Here is a 14,900-nt window from a genome sequence, read left to right on the forward strand (position 1 = left end):
ATAATAAATTATTTAAGATCACAAAACAAATCAAGGTAGAACTATTACTGGAATTGTACTCCGGATGAGCCATTCACGAAGTGGTATTTTCATGAAAGGATTGTGGTGGCCTTAGCACTTTCCTCTGTGCTTCTGTGGGGCACAGTTCTACATGACCAGGGCCTGTGTGTATTTGACTCTAATCTCCCAAGCTGCACACACTTGTTTGTGTGTTTCCAAGGCCAGAATGTTTTCAGGAGTATCTCATCTGAGACTAAATTTTCTGCTTGTCCATTCTGTCATTCAGTGTGTTAGGGTTCTCCAGAGAAACAGAACAAATAGAATATTTATATTTATTATAGGAATTGGCTCATGCTGTTTATGGAGGCCAAGAAGTTCCACAATCTGCCATATCCAAGCTGGAGAACCAGGAAAGCCTGTGGTGTATTCAGCTCCAGTCTGAAGGCCTGCGAGTGAGAGTGTGGGTTGGGGAGCTTGGTGGTGTCAGTCCTGCTCTCTGTCTGACAGCCCCAGGACTAAAAGCGCCAATGTCTGAGGACAAAAATGGATGTCCCAACTCAAACCAAAGGCAAATTGACCTTCTTCCACCTTTTTGTTGCGTTCAGGCCCTCAGTGGATTAGATGATGCCCATTGGTAAGGGAGATAGATGAACACAAATAATCATCTATGATAATAGCCCATTTTGGGGGAGTTTTGTTTTATATAGAAAATTGCATTTTTATTTGATTTATAATATTGATAAGAAAGCAGAGTGTTTGTCAGATCAATGAAAAGTCAGCTTTCCAAGTTGGCATCTGTGTCCGCCCCCCCCCCCCCCCCAGAAATCCTCCCCCACTACTCATCCTGCAGACACATGCCCAGTCCCAAGAGGGGAGGTCCATGCCCCCGGTATATTTAGGGAAGACAAAGAAGGGAGCAATTTTTCTGATGGTTGTTGACATTCAATTGAAGATGCTCCAAATTAGATGAGGACCAGAGGAAAGAAAGAATCATATGTTACTGTCAATTGGGTTCCATTTAGAATTAGAAAGGAAGAAGAAAGAAACAATTTCCTATTATAAGTAAATGGACAGGGTAATGATGAGTCAATTAGATTAGCTAAGAAATGATGCTATGGAAGGAGAGAAATTAATCTACTATTTTTTAAAAATGGGTGGGGTAATAATTATTTAATTCCGTTAGTGAAGAAACGAGTCAGTGCTTATTATACCTTTTAGGAGAAGAGGTCTGAAGACTTGAATCTAGGACAAATCTGGAAGCTTGGCAGCAAGCAAAGAAACTAAAACTGGATAAGGGGTGGGATGAAGGTAAAAAATGATGTCGTCATCTGTATCTGCCTTTCTGAGGGGATCGCTGGACGTGGTATTGAGAAGACAGGGTTCTGTGTCCCTGCCAGTGCACATGTCACACTGAAATCTGCTGAGATAAAACAACTGGACAAGGACAAGATAGTGTGTCATCTGAGGCCAAAACAGGATTGTGGGGTCCTCATCTGCAATAGACACGCACCAGAAATGTAAAGGCAAGTGCAGTGATATGTGAGTCCTCAGCTCCATTCATTTTGTTGGTTTTAAATTTCATTTATCAATATCTCTGGTTTCTTTAATTCAGGTCATTATCAAATAATGCAAATAATAACTAACATATTAATAACTTATAATGTGCAGACACTGTTGTTAAATAGTTAAAATGTGTCAGTTTCAAGTAGGGACAATTATTGTTCCTTTACAGATGAGGAAATGGAAGCCCAGAGAGGCTAGATAACCTGACCCTGCATACAACCTAGGCTTATAGAGGCAACAGCCTGTGTTGTCACCTACTCCAGACTCCTCTATCCCAGGACTAGGGACTTTTGGGTTGCTAAGAACTGAACTCCTGATTGTGTGTGTGTGTGTGTGTGTGTGTGTGAAACATTTGTTTTATTTTTGCATTATAAGATTCTATACCAATACTGAAATTTGATTAATAGAGAATTTCTTGTCTACACAGATACACTAAATAGAAAAACTTAGCTACTCTTTCTTATGAATTCAAACAATTTCTGGGAGAAGTCATACATGTGAGCATTATGTAATGATGAGTCAGCTGTTTGAAAGGTTTGGGAGTGATACACTGCTAATATTGCTAAGTGTCTTATCACTAAAGTTATAACCTTACACAATGTTTATTGTAAATATTCTTCAGGGAGAGTTTGGTTATTTAAGTGATTTCTGACTTTGTGTATACATTCAAGTCAAGGGTGACTTGCCATGTTCTTTTCAATAGTAATACTTAACAATAACATATTAAATTCACACAATTCACCTACATTCCTCCTTTTTAATTTATTGATTTTAGTGATGGGGGGCAGTAAGAGGAAGAGAGAGAGAAACATCAATCTGTTGTTCCACTTATCCATGCATTTCCTGATTGATTCTTGTATGTGCTCCAACCTGGATCAAACCTGCAACCTCAGTGCATCAGATGACGCTCCAACCAACTGAGCTAACTAGCCTGTTTCCATTCCCCCCGCACCAACTGATGGGAAATAGTATATAAAGAGGGCTGAAAATAGAGAAAATGAAGAAAGAAGAACTCAGTTTTATAAGTAAGTAGAAACATTTTCCTCTCTATTTTAGAAATTGTTTGTAAAAGTCAGAGGATATTCTGTTAGGCATGAAGTTTCTCTATCCTGCTAGTGTGCTCACACAAGAGAATATTACACAGTGCGGTCCCATTTCTCATTTCTTTTGTATTTTGCATTTGTAGTGCTGTGCTTTGCATAGTGGAAAATGTAAATGCATATTGACTTGCCTGTGATGGTGAATTTATATATGTCAACTTGACTGGCTAAAGGATGCCCAGATAGCTAGTTAAACATTTCTCCTGAGTGTGGCTGTGAGGGAGGGCATCACCAGAAGAGATTAGCGTTTGAATCATTAGACAGTAAGTTGCTCCAATTGTTCCTGCTCTCTAGCCCATGGTATTAATTTTTCACTCTCCATCAGCCTACAAGCATGCTATTATTCCTACTGTCTTTAATAAAAATGAACAAAAACCTCCTTTTGACATGCTCTCTCCTCCATCTACTGCACAATATTTTTAATTTTTTTCTTTATTAATTAAGGTATTACATATGTGTGCTTATCCCCCCATTCCCCGCCCCCCCCCCCCGCAATCACCCACTCATGCCCTCACCCCCCTGTTGTCTGTGTCCATTGGTTAGGCTTATATGCATGCATACAAGTCCTTTGGTTGATCTCTCCCCCTTACCCCCACCCTTCCCTACCTGCCCTCTGAGGTATGACAGTCTCAACATGAGGTATGATGCTTCTCTGTCTCTGGATCTGTTTTTGTTCATCAGTTTATGTTGTTCATTGTATTCCACAAATGAGTGAGATCATGTGATATTTATCTTTCTCTGATTGGCTTTTTTTGAATAGCATAATGCTCTCAAGTTCCATCCATGCTGTTGCAAATGGTAAGAATTCCTTCTTTTTTACAGCAGCTTAATATTCCATTGTGTAGATGTACCACCGTTTTTTAATCCACTCATCTGCTGATGGGCATTTAGGCTGTTTCCAAATCTTAGCTATGGTAAATTATGCTGCTATGAACATAGGGATGCAGATATCCTTTCTGATTGGTATTTCTAGTTTCTTGGGATATATTCCTAAAAGTGGGATCACTGGGTCAAATGGGAGTTCCATTTTTAGTTTTTTGAGGAAGCTCCATACTGTTCTCCACAGTGGCTGCACCAGTCTGCATTCTCACCAGCAGTGCACAAGGGCTCCTTTTTCTCCACATCCTCTCCAGCACTTGTCATTTGTTGATTTGTTGATGATAGCCATTCTGACAGGTGTGAGATGGTACCTCATTGTCGACTGCACAATATCTTTACTCCTTAATAGCCATCGTAAATTCTGTCTCCAATTTTTCCCTTCCCACTCTCTCCAGAACCTACTCCAATAAGGCTTTTGCCCACACCATTCCACCACAATAGTGCTTGTCAAGACCATCAAGTGACCTCATGTTGATCATTACAATGGTTAGTTTTTAGACCTCCTCTTACCTGACCAGCAACATTTTATGGTATTGACCACTCTCTCCTTCTTGGTGTGCTTTCTTCACTTGGCTTCCAGTATACTGTACTCTTTTGATTTTCCTTCCACCTCCCTGCCTCTGGCTGACTTGGTCTCCTCTCTCCAGCCTCCTATGTTGAAGTACCCCAGGCTCAGTCCTGGGCCCTCTCTTATTTTCTATCCACACTTACTACCTTGATGATCTCATCTATGCTCCAGGCTATAAATGTAATTTCCAATTTGAGAACACTCAAAGGCATCTCTCCAGCTCAGATCTCCCTTTTGAATTCCTGATACATATCCAATTGCCTATCAATATCTCCACTTGAATATCTAATAGGAATCTCAAAATCTACAGATCTAAACAGAGCTTCAGATCTTACTCTTTAACCTGTGGCCTTCCCTATTGTGGCATCTTGGAATTTCATGACAACGCCATCTTCTATCTGCGGGTCAAAATCTTTGTGTTAGCTTTGACTCTGCTCTCTCACATCCAGTTTATTAGGAAATCTTATTTGGCTCTCCCTTCAACTATTGCCAGAATCTAATTACTCACTCCTTCCTCAGTTACTACCTTGGTCTGAGCTACCATCCTCTCTCTGGACTAACCCAATAAACCTCATCACAATCTTTCTTCCTCTAACCAGCAGTTCTCAACCTGTGGGTCACGACCCCTTTGGCGGTCAAACCACCCTTTCACAGGGGTCGCCTAAGACCATCCTGCATATCAGATATTTACATTACGATTCATAACAGTAGCAATATTACAGTTATGAAGTAGCAACGAAAATAATGTTATGGTTGGGTCACAACATGAGGAACTGTATTTAAAGGGCCAGAAAGTTGAGAACCACTGCCTAACCTAAACCCCATAGTTAGTAGCCAGAGTGATCATGTCATTGTCTATTCAAAATCCTCCAGTAATTTCTCATTTTACTCAGAGTAAAAGTCAAAACTCTCACAGTAGGCTTACTTAGCTTGATCCTACTTAGCTTGGCATCCCACTATCTCTGACCTTGATCTCTTCCCTCGTCTTCGCTCACTGGCCTTGCCGTTACTCTGTTACCCCAGGCACACTCTGGGGTAAGGGCTTTGCTCTGGCTGTGCTCTCTGCCTGAAATGTTCTTTTCCTTCACTAACTTCCTCTCTTCCTCCAGGTCTTCCTTTAGCAGGGAACCTTCTCCATGAGACTTCACCTAGCCACCAGCTTACTACTGCAGCTGTGCCCATGCATGCGTGCGCGCATGTGCATACACACACCGCGGGCACGTCTGATTGTCCTTACCCTGCTCTGCGGTTCCCTTTGTTCTGCAGTCACCACCTGATAATATGTATTTTATTTATTATGTTATTTGTTGTCTGTGTCCCACTAGAATGTAAGCTCCTGAAGGCAAAGAGCTTTGTTTTGTTTACAGGTGTGTGTGTGTGTGTGTGTGTGTGTGTGTGTGTGTGTGTGATTTCCCTCTGATAAAGCCAAATAGGCGTTTCTAAATCCTGCGGAGGCGTGACTGTCCTTCACATTCTGTGTGGAATGGGGCCCACACCCACCTCTGCATCTGTTTGCAGTCACTGACTGAGCCGCAAGTTAAGGCATCTTCGAAGACAAGTATTTGAACTATGTTCATGATAAGAATTCAAACCGAGTGAGAAGCTGGTTCAAAGAGAAGTGGAAGAAGGTGGCACCTCAAGGAAAGACACATGACACAATAAACTAAACTCAGTAATAAGGCCTGCGATTTCCAGGGGATTGGGGTAGAGTGCACAGCCTCTGCCTCAGCCTCCCCATGAGCTCTGTCACCAGCATGAGTGTGTCAGGACAGGAAAGTATGGGGATAATACTCAGAAACGCCTTAAACTATGTAACACTCGGGCCCCAAGAGCCGCGACGTGGGATTCTACAAGAGGACAGAACACAAGGAGGAGGAGGCAATTTCTCTGCCCACTTTAGAAGACAGAGGCCCTAGCAGTCTGGGGCAGAGCGGCGGTGACAGAAGCGTGCTGACGGGCGGGAGAGGCCGGGGTGACCGGAGCAGGAGCAGGAGCCGGAGCAGAAAGACTGCAGTGGATCAGGCAAAGCAGCAGGGCACACAGAAATAGCATCTGTGGCAGCAGCACCAGCGGAAGCAGTGGCCTGAGGGAGAGCGACGGGGGCCCAGGCGAAGCAGCTGTGAGCGGTGCGGGGGGACGGAGCGTGAAGCAGCAGCCCGGCGGAACAGTGGCATAGGTGTGATGCCAGGTTGGGCAGCAGAGGCGTGGCTCAGAGCCAGGCAGAGCCCAGATCACAGTGAAAACAGCCACCCACAGCAGCCTCGCATGGTTTGTGAGGTGACGTGACAACCTCCAAAACCCCAGAGCTACGTCTGTAAGAGAGAACCTCAAAAGAGGTCCAAGGTTTTAGTTCCATGTGTGAGAGCTTTCAAAGTAATGGGATTTGGTCCTCAATATTAAGGTGACTTTTTTTTGTAACCCCCAAGCCAGGGAGTTCCAGGAACATTCAGAATTGCAAACTTCTGTCTGTCTGTCCTAGAAGAAATTCTCATGCAGAAGCAAAGTTTCTGAAACATTTCTGAGGAACAAGCAAAAAGCTAATTCTGTAGGTGATTGACTTACAAGGCAAATTGGATTGAAGCTCCACAGGATCTCTTTTGTTCAAGTTATGGCATTGATCGGGAAGAAGAGCAACTTTGAACATTGGTATGAGGACTCCAGGGGCAGAATGAAATGAAGCTTGGTCCTTGACCTGTAAATTCTACCAAGCCTTCTTTGCCACAGAAACAGCCCTTTTTCCCTGTTTAAGAAGTCAGGCCCCCCTTGCCTAAGAACCTGAAAGGAGAGAGAGCCTCCTCAGGACCTTTCCTCACGCCTCTCATTGTTTCTTGACCTATAGCCAGACTTAAATCCTGCCAGGCCTCAGGAGGTCAGTTATCAAATGACTTATGAGAAGGAACCAAATGCACTAAAAGAATGGCAAGATTTTTCCAATTTCAAGTGATAAAAAAAAAACATGTGGGATGTTTGGGATCCTAAGAGTGTTGGAGCAGGTTGGAAAGAGTAGAAAGGATCAGGTCAAATTTATTGACTTGGGGGCACGGAGCAGAAATTCTGGATTCCTTATGTTAGGCCAAGAAACTGAGAGCGGTTTTACCAGTTTACTTGGTTGTTCACTGACACGTAGGACCAGAAGTTCCAGAGGTGGCCAGGACCGTGACAGCACTTAATTGCCAAAGACAAGGTGGGTGCGGTGAAGGTCATGGACAGCAGAGCCAAAGTAATAACTCAGAGCAAGTCGATCCATGGAGATCTTCGGTGTTGACTAATTGCGCATGGTGTCCCTAGGTCTGAATTGGATAGGCAGTCTACCAAAGTCTTGCTTATTTAGTGTAGTAACTTAGTGTCATTTACATTTAGTATGATTTGAATAAGCCTGAAACTCTAGTTCAGAGGAGCAGAAGTATGACTTGAATCACAATAGGGAGAGTCTTGACCCTTGGAACAATTCCCAGACTTGAGCCAATTCAATGAGAAAGAAACATTAATCCTCTGCCTCCTGCATGCCCCCTATTGGGGACCAAGCCTGCAATCCGGGCATGTGCCCTGACTGGGAATAGAACCCGCAACCTCCTGGTGCGTGGGACAACGCTCACCCAACCAACTGAGCCACACTGGTCAGGCTATTATTATTATTATTCTTTTAAAATTAATTTTCTTTAATTTTTAAAATAATTAGTTGCAGAAATATTTTTTTATAGCTAACTTTTTGAGGTTGCTTATCCTCCTCTTTACTGGGTTTTTGTGGACTGTAATCTAATCTCCTACATTTTGTCATGTTTATTGTGTATCTTGAGTGAGTGTCATTTTTTGTGTGTGAACCTTGAGTGTGGAATTTTGTGACCATTGTTGAAGTAGCATCCCTATAGAGCAGTGTTGGATTAGCTACTGCCAGGCACCCTGGTGTTTCTCATTGGGGTCCAGCACCATTTAATATTAATGTCTCAGCTGGGCATTCCCTCACCGTGGGGGCAGAATAAATTCAGATTCCACATCTGAGAGAGGCTTCACTTTAGGTTTTGTTACTCAGTGGGGGAGTGGGGATCTCCATGCCAGAGTCCTGCTCAGCACAAACTTCCTCAACTTCTCTGTGATTTGACAGAGCTTTTCTACTCAAGGGAGAAACCCTTTCACAGGTCGCTGCTTTTTATGGGAAGTACTAGTATCAGTTCCATATCGCTGCTTTGAAAGGTTCAAGACTGTAGGTTATGTTCTCCTATGATTATTAAACCCTAGTCTCAGCATTTGTATTCAGTAATCTGCCTTCGTATCAGTTGAAATCACAAAACAAGTAACCTAGATTCTTGTTTACAATCCCCACTTTAGAATGGACTTACCTTTCATTTCTGACACCTGGGGAATTTTTCTCTCTTTCTTATAGCTTCATTGCAGATTTCATATATTTCTTTATGTTTTATGCAACATTTTTCTGAATTTCAAACTTAATGTTATGAATTTTTATTATGTTTTTTCCTAGCTCAGAACCTAAATTACTTTTCCATTCAATTCTTTTATTCATAAACATAGCAGTATCCGGTTTCTCTACTCCTAAAGTTCCTTTGTATGTTTATTTTTCCTGGTTACTTCTCAAACTGTAAATCTAATTTTTACCGACCATTTATTTAGGACTTTGTAAAAGCTATCAGGAAAGTATAACTCTTAACCTTCTGCAGATAACTCTTAATTCTAGGCAAATCTTACTCAGAACTTAAATGAGATTCTTTTTTTTTAAAAAATATATTTTATTGATTTTTTACAGAGAGGAAGGGAGAGAGATAGAGAGCTAGAAACATCGATGAGAGAGAAACATCGATCAGCTGCCCCCTGCACATCTCCCACTGGGGATATGCCCGCAACCCAGGCACATGCTCCTGACCGGAACCGAACCTGGGACCCTTCAGTCCGCAGGCCGATGCTCTATCCACCGAGCCAAACCGGTTTCCGCAAAGAGATTCTTTAAGATAAACATCCCTTTATTGTGAGATCATACCTTTGTTTACCTGTGATCTCATGTTATGCCCTCTGGTTTATAAAATTTTGAATAGCAGCAATTCCTGTTTTAAGAAAATCATGGTAAAAATATTATCCATTATGTTATCTGATTTCTCTTAAACATCAAAGGACTTATGGTAAATTTGTCCTAAAGCTAGTTCTGGAAAAGTCGATGCCCATATCAATGACTTTGTATGCATTCTTATGTCAGAAATGAACAATATATGCCATAATATAATTCATTTTTGCCTTTATTGCCAAGGAACATAAAATCTAAACCAGTGTTTATTGGCAATAAAAAATTTCTGGTGCATGCTAGATAATTTCTACATGCCCCCCCCCCCTGCGAATTTCCTTCATTTATTTTATATTTTTTCAAGATTATAAAATTATAATATAATTTTGCATGGCACTTTGTTTATAAGCTGTGATATTAATAATTCATTAAGCATTGTCTTCCTATATATTATCCTTAATAAGTTTGTTTTTCCATATTTCATACTTCAGCTTTCAATTTATATATACTTGGTTTTCTATACTATGCACTTTCTTTTCTCTACTAATCACAACTATTTCTTTAGGTTTTATCATATGCCACACATGATCTAAGATTGCTAATATCACTTTCACTTTGCAGAAAAGTCAACAATTTGCAGTGCCCTTTTATTCTGAATTCATTTTTTTGGTTTGGTTTTGTTATTCCTCCCCCAAGGATATTTTTCCATTGATTTTTAAAGAGAGTGGAAGGGAGGGGGAAAGACAGAGAGAGAGAAATATCAATGTGATAGACACATCAATTGGTTGCCTCCCACACACAGCTCTGGCCAGAGATGTGGTACATGCCTTGACCAGAATTGAATCCAGGTCCCTTCAGTCCATGGGCTGACTGACGCTCTATCCACAGAGCCAAACAGGTTAGGGTACTCAGAATTCATTTCCTCTGATCTCATAAAGCATATTGTCTTTTCCTTTTACAGGTTCCCTTTGCCCATGTCCCTTGATGTACCTACCCTCTTATCACCTCCCAGACCATCTCATCATTTATATCTTCTTTATCTTCAATCTTTTGATATCCACAAACACACTAAAAGCTCTCACAATACCTGAATCTTCTTCAAGAATTTCCTCAAATGTCATCTTCTCAGTAAAATCCACCTTGATCACCACCCCTTTAAAATGTTGACCCCTCTCTGCTTTTTATTCCCATTGCTTTTTTTCTCTTTAGCATTAATCTTTGATATATATGGATAGATATATAATCATGTTTTTTTTTTTACTATTTCTCTACTTGACATGTAGTAGGCACTCAATAAACATTTGTTGAATGAATAACATTATTGCTTTTCATTTTTCCAATGTAATCCAAGCATAATATCTTATTAGATATCAAAGTTTGATTTAGCTTGAAACCCTCCCATTTATACATCACACAAGTATTTTTTACTTCCTGGCATGCATTTATTTCATTTAAATTATTGTTTCCATAGTGAAATCTAAAAGGTGGGTCGTGGCTATGAAAAAATGTTCAGTAAACAGAATTGGCCCTAGCCGGTTTGGCTCAGTGGATAGAGCGTCGGCCTGCAGACTGAAGGGTCCCAGATTTGACTCTTGTCAAGGACATGTACTTCAGTTGCAGGCTCTGCCCCGGCCCAGGCCCTGATCAGGGTGTGTGCAGGAGGCAACCAATCAATGCGTTTCTCTCACATCGATATTTTTCTCTTTCTTTCCTTCTCTCTCTAAAAATCAATGGAAAAATATCCTCAGGTGAGGATTTAAAAAACAAAAAAACAAAACAAAAAGAAAATAGAATTGAAGTCTGGATTTTTTCCTTCTGTCTCAATACTACCTTCTTCTAAGTGGTAATAGTTGTGGTACATAAGCCAAAATGAGTCTCTTTACACTTCTTCTTGCTTATTATATAACTAGGGTAAGTTGTCTTTTCTGAAATTAATAGCTGAGAATTGTAAATTCATTGTTCATATATTCTTTCTTGAGTCTGTATATGTTTACAAGAAGCTTATCAATTTCTAAAGTTTTATGACTCATTTCTTAGCTTTCTTCTTCTTTGAGTTTCACTGAAGTACTAATGGAACAAATGGACCTAGTATGCAGAAAAATAATAGGTCAGGTCAGCAAGCAGAGTCTACCTCATGCAGGGCCAGTTTCATGGGTGAGCAACCTCTGTCGTTGTGCAAGGTCCAACACTCAGAAGGACCCTGAACTTGGCTTATTGTTCAGCTATTGTTGTCTTGATATTCTTAATTTTTTTTTAAAACAAGAAGCTCCACATTTTCAATTTGCACAGGGCAGCACAAATTATGTGATTAATCCTGATCTTAGAACTTGATCATTTCTAAAGCAAAGATTCTTGGTGGAATGAAGAGGTTCTGATGTCAATAAAAGGTTAAAGCTCCTCAGAAATTAAGTTTGTGTTTCAGGTTAGCCCAGGAGGCTCATAATCTCAGTCCCCGAGAAAGAGGACTTTGATCTAGGAACAGTTTGTTCTAAACTGTCTGAGCTGGAGTTCCTGCTGCCCAGGCTCATATCTGCAGTGTATACCTTTCTTTAAAGGGGCCACACATCCAGCAACAACAATAGAAGCCAGGAAACAATGGAGTTATTCAATGTGCCGACTAAAATGGCTTTCACATTAGAATTCAACAAACTCTCATTGTTTTGAGTGGATATCTTGAAATTGAAAGCAAAAGAATGGAAAAAGTTGTATCATACAAATGCAAAAAGGAAGCTGATGTATTTTAATAATATCAGACTCTAATACTACTAGAGATAGAGAAACATTTCATAATGATAGAAGGTCCCATTCCAATTCACCACGGAGATATAAATTTCAAATTTCGATGGACTTAACATGGTCCCCACATTTAAAAGGCAAAAATTGACGCCTTGGCCTGTGTGGCTCAGTTGGTTGAGAGTCATCCTATGTACCAAGCGGTCCCTGGTTGATTTCCAGGCAGGGCACATGCCTAGGTTGCAGGGTCAATCCCCAGTAAGGGACATGCAGGAGGCAGCCAATCAATGATTTTCTTTCATCAATGTTTCTAACTCCCCCTCCCTTCCTCTTTCTTTCTAAAGTCAATTAAAAAAACATACTTAAAAAATAAATAAACAAAATGCAAAAATTGACATAAGTACAAGTAGAATTAGACAAAATTATAACCATAGTGGGTGATAAGAAGACACCTCTTTCAATATTGATATAATAAACAGACTTAAAAAAATGAAAAAGGTAAAGAAGATCTAAACAATGTGATTAGCAAGCAGCTTGACTTAAAGTACATATGGTGAAAACTGTATTCACCCCTGCAGAAAACACACTCATTTCAAGCACACAAAGAACAATTTTAAAAATTGAAAAGGTGTCTAAAGCCCCGGAGGGGTAAGGCCAAGGTGTCTGCTAAACCCAGAAGTAAGTAGGGTGGCCACAGGGTTCCATGCTCCCAAGATCAAGAGAAGCTCCTGAGGAATCTGCTCCCAGCCTGGAGAGGTTAGGTCACAGCCGCAAGATCTACTGGTCCTCAAAACCTAAAATAAGCAGATCCCTCTGCAGAACAGTGGGTTCATTGGAAAAAGGAAACTCCAGGTAGTTTTCCCACCAGAAAAACAATCAAAGTGAATGTGTATTCTTTATGGCTAAAGCTAGGGACTCAAAATTATGAGGTGGGTGGGGTGGGGTGGGCAGGGACCATAGTAAGGGACAGCAGGAGCTGTTCCTATAGTGTACAGAGAAAATGTCAAAGAAAAGCCAAGGTATTGGTTACCAATGGCTCAGAATTGCAACCAGCCCGATAGGCTGATACGAAAGCCTGGAATGTATCTCGCTGCTTCTGTGGAGCACAAACTACAGACAAGCAAATAGGCTGATGGGGAAAACCCAGAATGGAATATGAAAATTATGGGAATAGGAAAGAAAGGACAAGGTTTATGTCCGTTCCCAACTCCTCTTCTCCCAAGGAAGACACCCCAAGCATTCTCAAATTTGCTGGATGCCAGAGCTTACAGTAGTTATTTCTATTTGGGTTTTTTTAATATGTTTATTTTCGAATGTATTTGCTTTTTGGTCTGTACTGAGCTTACAGTTCTTCCGTCAGTCTCCATGATTGATATGGATGTTCCAGGAACGGGGCATGCTGATTGCGTTTATTCATTGTACCCTCGTGGGTGACGTTTGTAACCATTATCCAGATTGATGGTCATGAACAACCTGTTTTTCCCAAGACTGAACGTTGCAACAAGGTGTTATACCAAGAAGAAGAAAAACACTTGGTTTTCTCATACAAGATTTAATATGTAGATTCTTGTCCACGGTTGTTTCCTTGTTCAACAGTCCTGACATTGGTAGAAGTCAGCAGTGTTTGGTATGCTTACTATGGACGACTGAGGCTTAAACAGGAGAGTCACTGTCATTAGTCTCATACTGCAGTGGTTCCTAAATTTTGCGTATATTGGAATCACCTGGAGGGATTTTTTTAAACTTCCAATACCAAATGAATTTTCTTATATATATTATCTGAGACTTTACCTTTTGTCTTCCTGCACCAGCTTTTGTTAACAGTAAAATTTCTTTAACAGCAGAACTTACGACATTTATGTTTTAACCACAAACCTGATTTAATTTTGTTCTATTCTCCGGGTTAAAAGAATTTAATATTGCATACTTTGTCCTTTTGCTATAGTTTCCTCATTTACCTCTCAGTTGACTGAAAGTGAAGAACTCATGGGAATTATATTCCCTGAATTCTTCCATATTCAGAATTGTACTTATATTGCTCTTATAACTGAGAATCAATTTACTGAGTATAAAATTCTTGAGTCATACATTCTATCCTTGAGGACTTAGAGTTTTTTGAGGACATTATTCTACTGACTTCTAATCAGGGCTATGAAGAAATATGAAACATAAACTTTGACAATCTTTTGCCTGGCAAACTAGAGTTTTCTTTATCTTTGATGCTCAATAAGTTTCTTGCTAGGATATGTTTCATGTTGTTTAGTTCATAGTAGAGTCAAGTTACTTTTTATATGGAGAAAAGGTTTTCTTGATTTGTGTCTTTAAATACATAAGTTGATCCTTTCTGGGGGAAGGGTTCATATCTTTGAGGACACTATTTATTTATATTTTGGATCTACTTTCTCATCTTCCTTAATGTGATTAAGAGTTATCTGTAGATAACCTAAAACAAACATCATTTTAAAAAATTTTTTTGACTTTAGAGAGATGAATGGAGAGAGAGAAACATTGATTTGTTGTTCCACATATTTATGCATATATTGGTTGATTCGTGTATGTATGTGCCCTGACCAGGGATCGAACCCACAGCCGTGGCATATCGGAATGATGCTATAATCAACTGAGCTACCTGGACAGAGCCAGCAAAAATCATTTTAAGGGGGGAAAATATTAGAAGTATTCCCATTAAAAACAGGAATGAGACAAAGATTCCTCTATCATCTTTTCTACTAAATCTTACATTAGAGGTCTTAACCAGTGTATAGGCATAAGGTTTGGTGAGAAAGAAATAAAATGGTCATTATTCTTGGTAGATATTGTTTACAAAGAAAACCCAAAGTAATCTACCAAGTAACAAAATATCCAATGTAAGACAAAGTCAGTTGCATTCCTATACCAACACTAAACAGCTAGAAAACATAATTAAACAGAAGAAACTATTTACAGTAATATTAGAGACTATCAAGCCTCTAGGAATAATCTAACAGAAGGTATTAAAGACTTCTTTAAAAGAAAGTTTGAAACTTTATTAAAAATATGAATTATAACA

At 40.0% G+C, this 14,900-nt stretch overlaps 1 protein-coding gene across 1 annotated transcript in view; it reads left to right on the forward strand.

The window, feature by feature from the left end:
- Positions 1-1,349: 1,349 nt before the first annotated feature.
- Positions 1,350-14,900, forward strand: part of CDC42SE2 (CDC42 small effector 2) — a 105,326-nt gene continuing 91,775 nt past the window's right edge. The window contains exons 1-2 of the mRNA XM_081092610.1: positions 1,350-1,539; positions 2,457-2,588. The gene's annotated coding sequence lies outside the window, so the exon portion shown is untranslated. The remainder of the gene's footprint in view (positions 1,540-2,456; positions 2,589-14,900) is intronic.

This window comes from Myotis nattereri (assembly GCF_964212035.1).
Source record: "Myotis nattereri genome assembly, chromosome: 5".
Classification (NCBI taxonomy): domain Eukaryota; kingdom Metazoa; phylum Chordata; class Mammalia; order Chiroptera; family Vespertilionidae; genus Myotis; species Myotis nattereri.